This window comes from Leucoraja erinacea, chromosome 11, assembly GCF_028641065.1.
Source record: "Leucoraja erinacea ecotype New England chromosome 11, Leri_hhj_1, whole genome shotgun sequence".
In the NCBI taxonomy this organism is placed as follows: domain Eukaryota; kingdom Metazoa; phylum Chordata; class Chondrichthyes; order Rajiformes; family Rajidae; genus Leucoraja; species Leucoraja erinaceus.
Genome location: NC_073387.1, coordinates 12,938,021 through 12,945,757, shown reverse-complemented (window position 1 = coordinate 12,945,757; position 7,737 = coordinate 12,938,021).

Below are 7,737 nucleotides of genomic sequence, written 5' to 3'. Positions count from 1 at the left end.
CCTGTTGGCTGGCTTGCTGCAGCAGACACAAGAGGCTGCAGATGCTGGGGTCTTAAGCAAAATACAAACTCCTGGAGGAACGCAGTGGGGTCAGGCAGCATCTGTGGAGGAAATGGATAGATGGTGTTTCAGGTCAAGTCCCTTCTTCAAAATTGGAGTCCTACTGATTGGTATCACCTTCAGGACCACAGGCTATAATACAGCATGAAACGCAAGGTATTCACTGGATATTACACCTGTTCATTCCTTCCTCAGTAATTTGTTTTCCTCAATTCCATCTCAAATGTACCCTGCACCAACAAGCACATCAGAGGATTACTGGGCAGCGATTGGTTCCCTGCCCAGTGCTGGGCTTGTGCTGTGTTTGAACATAGTGTTTGAACATAGCCCACAATGACTGCGTGGAACATGATGCTAAATTAAACTGCAAGTGTTCCATATCCCTCCACTCCCTGCATATCATTGTGCCTGGATGCCCAAAAGCCTCTTAAATTACTATTATTCTACCTCCCTCCTCCACTATCATCTGTGTAAAAACTTTTCCCGCCCATCTTCTTTAAACATCGCCCCTCTCACCTTAAAGCTATACCCACCAGTCTTTGACATTTCCAACCTGGGAAAAAAAGCTTCTGCTAATCTATACCTCTCATAATTTTATATAACCATATAACCATATAACAATTACAGCACGGAAACAGGCCATCTCGGCCCTACAAGTCCGTGCCGAACAAATTTTTTTCCCCTTAGTCCCACCTGCCTGCACTCATACCATAACCCTCCATTCCCTTCTCATCCATATGCCTATCCAATTTATTTTTAAATGATACCAATGAACCGGCCTCCACCACTTCCACTGGAAGCTCATTCCACACCGCTACCACTCTCTGAGTAAAGAAGTTCCTTCTATACTTCTACTTGGTCTCCTCTTAACCTGGGGTATTCTAAAGAAAACAATCTAAGTTTGTCCAACCTTTCCTTATAGCTAATACCTATTAATCCAGGCAGCATTCTGGTAAACCTCTTCTGCATACTCTACAAAGCCTCCTCATAATCAGCCAATATGAATCCAATATGAATGAGTAGGTGTGCCTGTAATATAACTTGCACTTCCTCTCTTCCCTCTCAATCACAATCAGATTAAGCTATAAAATATGAGTAGAACAGAAAGAACCACTTGACTATTCCACATATCCAGACCTAAACTCTACATTTTGGGGCAGAACAGTGGTGCAGCGGTAGATTTGTTGCCTTACTGCGCTTCCAGCGCCAGAGACCCGGTTTCGATCCTGGCTACAGGTACTAGTCGGAATTTGTACATTCTCCCTGTGACCACATGGGTTTTCTCCGAGAGCTTCAGTTTCCTCCCACACTCCAAAGACGTACAGGTTTGTAGGTTAATTGGCTTAGTATAAATCTAAAAATTGTCCTTAGCGTAGGATAGTTTGTTAACATGGGGTGATTGCTGATCGGTGCGGACTCGGTGGGCCGAAGGGCCTGTTTCCACGCTGTATCTCTAAACTAAACTAAACTAAACTATGAGAGAAGAAACATTTAACATACAATATGCCTAAAGGAGGTTTGGTCGAAATGGAAAACCCTTCCAGTTCAGTTTTTATGAAACCAGAATTAACGTAATAGGCCTGTCCCACTTAGGTGATTTTTTCGGCGACTGGTGACGATCGTCTTAGTTGTAGCAGGTCGCTGAAAAAACAGCGACTGAAGTCCCCTACGACAAAGTCTACAACAACCTATCGCCTAGTCGACATCAAGTTACCGACAACCGGCGACCCATTAGAACGTCCACCTGCGACCACACCTACGACAACCTACGTCCATCCGCAACAAGCTACGACGAGGTACGGTCCTGTCAGCGACAACTGAAGACAACTTAAGACAATTCAGTCACCAGTTCCTGTCGCCGGTTGACGTAGGTTGACGCTAATGGAATTCACCAAAGTCAACACTGGCGACAAGCTACGTCACCTGGCGACAACCTACGTCATCCTGGCGACAACCTATAACAGCACCTACGTTAGGAGAAGACAAGCTACGCTCATTGGCGTCAAGCCAATTGTCGCCAAAAAGTTTTGAACATTTTAGGCAACTACAGCCTAATCGCCTGTAGTTGCCTAAAAAATCGCCAAAGTGGGACAAGCCCATAAGTTTCTTTTTGAGTTGGAGAAGACAAACATGAACACTTAGATGCAACTCCACTACTTCTGTTTTGAGAGATTTGGCGCTGACTTAATGTTCAGTGTCTACCAATTAAAATGTAATTCTTACAGGTGAAGATCAAAAGCTACGATGCAGCTGCTATGCCTCACTGGGATCAAAGTGTACTGGATGTGAAAATGGATTGCTGTGATGTGGCATTCTCTGGTGTGTCTATTGTATATTTACTGGTTACCTGCAGTGACCTGAAAATCACACACGTCACATAACATACAGCATGAGTAAACTATAAAGCATCAAACTCAGCTTTTCTTCTTCAGTGGGTTAATGACCAGTGCTCGGTGAAAGAAGGATAGCTTGATTTTATTGATGTTGAAGGCAGTAACTCGTACACCTTATCTCAATCTTAAGATCACTCAGATTGTGAGAGTACCTACACAAAAACATTTCATATAAATTGTAGAAAAGACACTCATTTAATGCAGCACATTTTTCTTCATGTAACCTAATCTGCAGAAGGATCTCGACCTGGAAGATCACCCATTCCTCTCTCCAGAGATGCTACTTGTCTGGCTGAGTTACTGCAGCATTTTGTGTCTATCTTTGGTGTAAACCAGCATCTGCAGTTCCATCCTACACATTTTGTCTGTTCCATTGCATAATCTCCTCAAAGCATGCCTACTTTGAGGAAGTTCTCCTCCTCTATCCGATGAAAGTTCTGCAAATCTGAAGAAGGGCCTCCACGCAAAAAGTCACCCATTCCTTCTCTCCAGAGATTCTGCCTGAGACTCCAGCTTTTTGGTTCTAGCCAGTCCTAGTTGATGGCATATTATCGAACAATGACATAGCCATCAGTTCCTTCTTACCAATATCCACCTCTCCCCACCCGACACTCTTGATTTTACTGACATTTGCATGGAGAAAATTTCACAAATACCACCAGTTTCTTGATGTCATGGCCAAATGGCGATACTTCATGGAGTAGCAGAGTGAAACAGCTTGGAACTAAGAACTTCAGCCCAACTCATCAATGCCGACCAAGATGACCATCTAAGCTAGTCTTATTTGCCTACATTTGATGCATATCCCTCTAAATCTCTCCTATCCATGTCCCTGGCCGAATGTCATATAATTGTTGTTATTGTTCCTTCCTCAACCAATTCCTGTGACATTTTGTTCCATATAGGCACCACCCTCTGTATGAAATTGTCCCTCAAATCCTTCATCAATCTTTTCCCTCTCACCTTCAACCTATGCCCTTCAGTTATTGATTCCTCTAGGTTTGGAACAAGACTGAGTCATTCACCTTCTCTATGCCTCTCATGAGTCTACATATCTCTATAAGACAACCCCTCAGTTGCCTATGCTCCAGGGAAAAAAGTCCTAGCCTACCAACCTTACAATTCAGGACCTCAAGTCCTTACATCATTCTTGTAAATCTTGTTTGCACTCTTTCCAGTTTTATGACGTGCTTCCTCTAGCATGGTGACCAAAACTGTGCATACTACTCCATGTGCTGCCTCAGCAACATCTTGTACCACTGCAACATAACATCCCTACTGTTATAGTCAATACCCTAACTGCTGAAGGCCAGCATGCCAAACACCTCCTTCACCACACTGTCTCTATCTGTGACACCGTCACAGGGAAATATGTACTTGTAATCCTAGGTCCCTCTTTTCTCCAACAGTCCCAGGGCCTACCATTCACCAACAGGTCCAACCCTGGTTTGATTTTCCAAAATGCCACACGTTGCACTAATCTAAATTGGACACCATTTGCCATTCCCAGGTCCACCTGCCCAGCCTATCAAGATCCTGGTGACATTTTCTCAACACAGTCATTCGTGGTTATTCCCTTGATATGTATTTTTCAGGATATATCACGGAGCACAAATTTGATCTGAGGATTGTGTTGATATTCCTTCATCCAAGGACCAGTGCGGTCAATTGTCAAACTCTTGTCTCTGCCCCAGTTGATATCGGCTAACTCAGTTCAGATTGAGAATTAAACTTCTAGTTCCCCTCTCAACTTAAACCTATGCCCTGAAAAATGAGTTAATCTTCTAGTTTAATTCTACTTCAAGCTCTATCGGACTTGATGTGACATTGCCTGATACTTATAACATATAACCATATAACAATGACAGCACGGAAACAGGCCATCTTGGCCCTATAAGTCTGTGCCGAACATTTATTTTCCCCTAGTCCCTCACTTATTTCCCCTAGTCCCTTATTTTCCCCTACTTCCCTCAGGTGTGGCATTAAAATGCTCATGTTATCAGCTCAAGAAATGTGTGTATCTCTTACTAGTTAATTGGAGATAAAATACGCGTCACGTTACATCTTTGACTCCCATGAAGTTAACAATATACTTGACTGTTCCAAAGGACGGTCTTTCTTTCTCCCACACATCAACAGTGGTATCAGCTGTTCAAATATTTGTTCAGTTGGTAACTGACACTAGATAGTTAGATTCCAAGGATTTGCATTAACAACAATTTAAAAACCCAGTTGAAATCTTTGTCTCAGCACTTACTTCCAAAGAGCCTTTGACATTTAACAGAGTCGTTCATTTTTCAGTTTTATACCTGTTGCCAGTTCCCAGTCATTCCTGTACTTTCATTCAGTCCTTACATTCTAATGATCCATTTAGTATGTTTTAGATGATAAACAATGTTACATTTTCACACAAATAATACAATGCATGGCTTTAGCAGAAAGAAATGCAGGCAACCTACAAAGAATATTAAAAGAAACATTGCATAAAGCAACACAAAGAACTATACAGAAGTGACCAGGGCATATGCAGAGTCATAAGGGATAATATTGCCAATAAACATAAAAAACTTAATAAGGAAGCATGATGCCTGCTTGATAATGAAGTACATTGAAAGTTGTTCAGATAGTACGCTTTCACAACAAAACTAAAACATTTCTTTAAAATATTATTTTATCTTAGTTCAGTCCTCTCTTCAACTAGGTATGACATTCTTAATGGGTTTCAAAATATAGCACAACTTTGAAAAAAATAGAGACAGTCTTTAAGTATAACAAAGGATCAGAGAGAATTGAGGTACAGTATATCAGAGAGATTGATCTTACAGTATATATTAGGGACCAGAGTGCAGTCCTGAAAGCTTCATTCTGGAACATCAGCAAATACCTGAGAATAGAAAGATTTTAGACAAGTGTAATATTTGCTTTTGGGCCATGTAGTGTTACAGAGCATACAGAGGAAGTGAACATATCATGGCAATGGTTAGAGAGTATAGCTTTAAGGTAAGAGGGACAAAGTTTAAAGGAGATGAGCAGAGCAACTTTTTTACACAGGTCCCATTTAAGTATTTCCTCTTTCACCTTAAACCGTATGCCCTCTAATTTTAGACTTTTCCACCTTGGGAATAAGTGCTGGAGTAGCTCAGTAGGTCAGGCAACATCCCTGGAGGACATGGAGAAATGGGACCCTTCTTCAGTCAGATGCTGCACCACCTGCTGTTACTCCAGCACTTTGTGTTTTAGCCAAAATTCCAACATCTGCAGTTCCTTGTTTCAGCATGAATAAAGGACCCACTAGTTATGAAAAGCAGAATTTTGTTAAATGGGTAATTTTCAGGTTGACAATGTGTAACTAGTTGGATGCCATAGAGATCAGTGATGGGGCTTCAGCTGGTTTTCAAGTCATATTAATGAATGTATTATAGGGACATTTGCTCCTGATACAAAAATGCATTGGAGACCAGGTTTTGAGGAGGACATGAAGGATTTGCAAAGAGGTGCCATAATCTAGAACAAGGAGGTATGGCATTAAAGACTTGTCCCTTTGAGATGGAGAAGAACAGGAATTTCTTCTCTCAAAGGGTCAAGAATTTTTGGAATTCTCAGCTCTAGAGATCTACTGTGGTGAGTTTGGAGTCAGAGAATCACAGTCATACATAACAGAAGCAGGCCATTCGGCCCAACTCACCTATGCTGACCAAGATGCCCCCAAATGACCTAGTTCCATTTGCCCACCTTTAACCCAATCCCCCTGGAACATTCCTATCCATGTACCTGTGCTAGTGTAATTTAAATTGTAATACCTGCCTCAACCATCTCCTCTGGCAGCTCATTCAATATACCTACCCATCCTTGAGTGATATGCTGCCCCTCAGGTTTCTATTAAATCTTTCTCTTTTCACCCTAAACCTCTGTCCGCTGTTTCTTGATGTCCATACCCTGCGTAAAAGACTGTGCATTCACCCAATCAATTACCCTCGTGAGTTTATTCAAACTATTCATGGCTGAGATGGGTAGATTTTTTTAAAAAAAGACACAAAGTACTGGGGTAACTCAGCAGGTTATGCAACGTCTCTGGATCAATGGTCCCGAACCCAAAACGTCATCTGTCCACGTTCTGCAGAGTTGCTGCCGGAGCCAGAGTTACTCCAGCACTTTGTGTCTTTTTGTTGCAAACCAGTATCTGCAGTTCCTTGTATGAATAGATGATGATGATTAACCTACTCATTTGAGATGAGTAGATGTTTTGTCTCGGGAGGGATCAAGAGAATGGGGAAAAAGCACAAAGTATATCTGAGACCCCATTCAGAACAGTAGTGATTTTATTGAATGTTGGAGCAAGCTCAAAATATTATATAGATCATTCCAGCTCCTGTTTCTTATGTTCTTAATAAAACACTTCTGAAAAGTAATCCCTGTTGTAATGTTGGGAAATGCACCAACCATCTCAACACAGAATAATCACTCAGAAGGCAAGATGGTCATGCCAACATATTTTTCTATGATGTTAGTTAAGGGATTAATATTGGCCAGAACATGTGTAGAATCCATCAGCTCTTGTTAGTGCAGATAAATGGAGCATACTGTTGAATTTGATTTTAGTAGAAATACAACCATGACCTCAGCATATTCTAAAGAAGAAATAATCAGCCAGGAATCCAGGCTAAATATTAAGCAAAATCATTTTACAATCGATTAACTCTTTTATCGACATAAATTGATTTGGAACGTTTCCCAAATTTTGATTTTACAACCCATACAGATATTTATTAAATATGCAAGTCTTTATTATCGAAATAGATAAAACCCAATTTTAATATTTAATTTCAATTAAAAAATCGACATTTTTCTTGTCAATCATTAATGCTTTCCATTACTAGAAGGATACAGATGAGGGTCTACATATATCGAGATGGACTGTGCTAATTATCGGCAGGCCATCATCATTTGGCTTTAAAAAAATAACTTGCCACGTAGACAGATTTTTTCGCCTTACAAAACAAACCCAGATGTCTAGATAATCAGTCAAGGCACAAAGAACCGATTGCTGAACTAAAGGATGAACCTTTGTTAATAAATCAATACTTGCACGTCTAACTTGCACATATAACTAAATGGAGTTAATTAAAGGCATCCACGCTTTTTCTTAAGGCCATGTCCAGTTTTAAACCTAGTGGGATAAATCTGTGCAGATAATGCTGCCGATAGATTGTTCTGGTCTGCGACTGAGGATGCATTCCACTAGTAAACTATGCATTTGATTTTCCATCCAGAACAATTTGAAGAG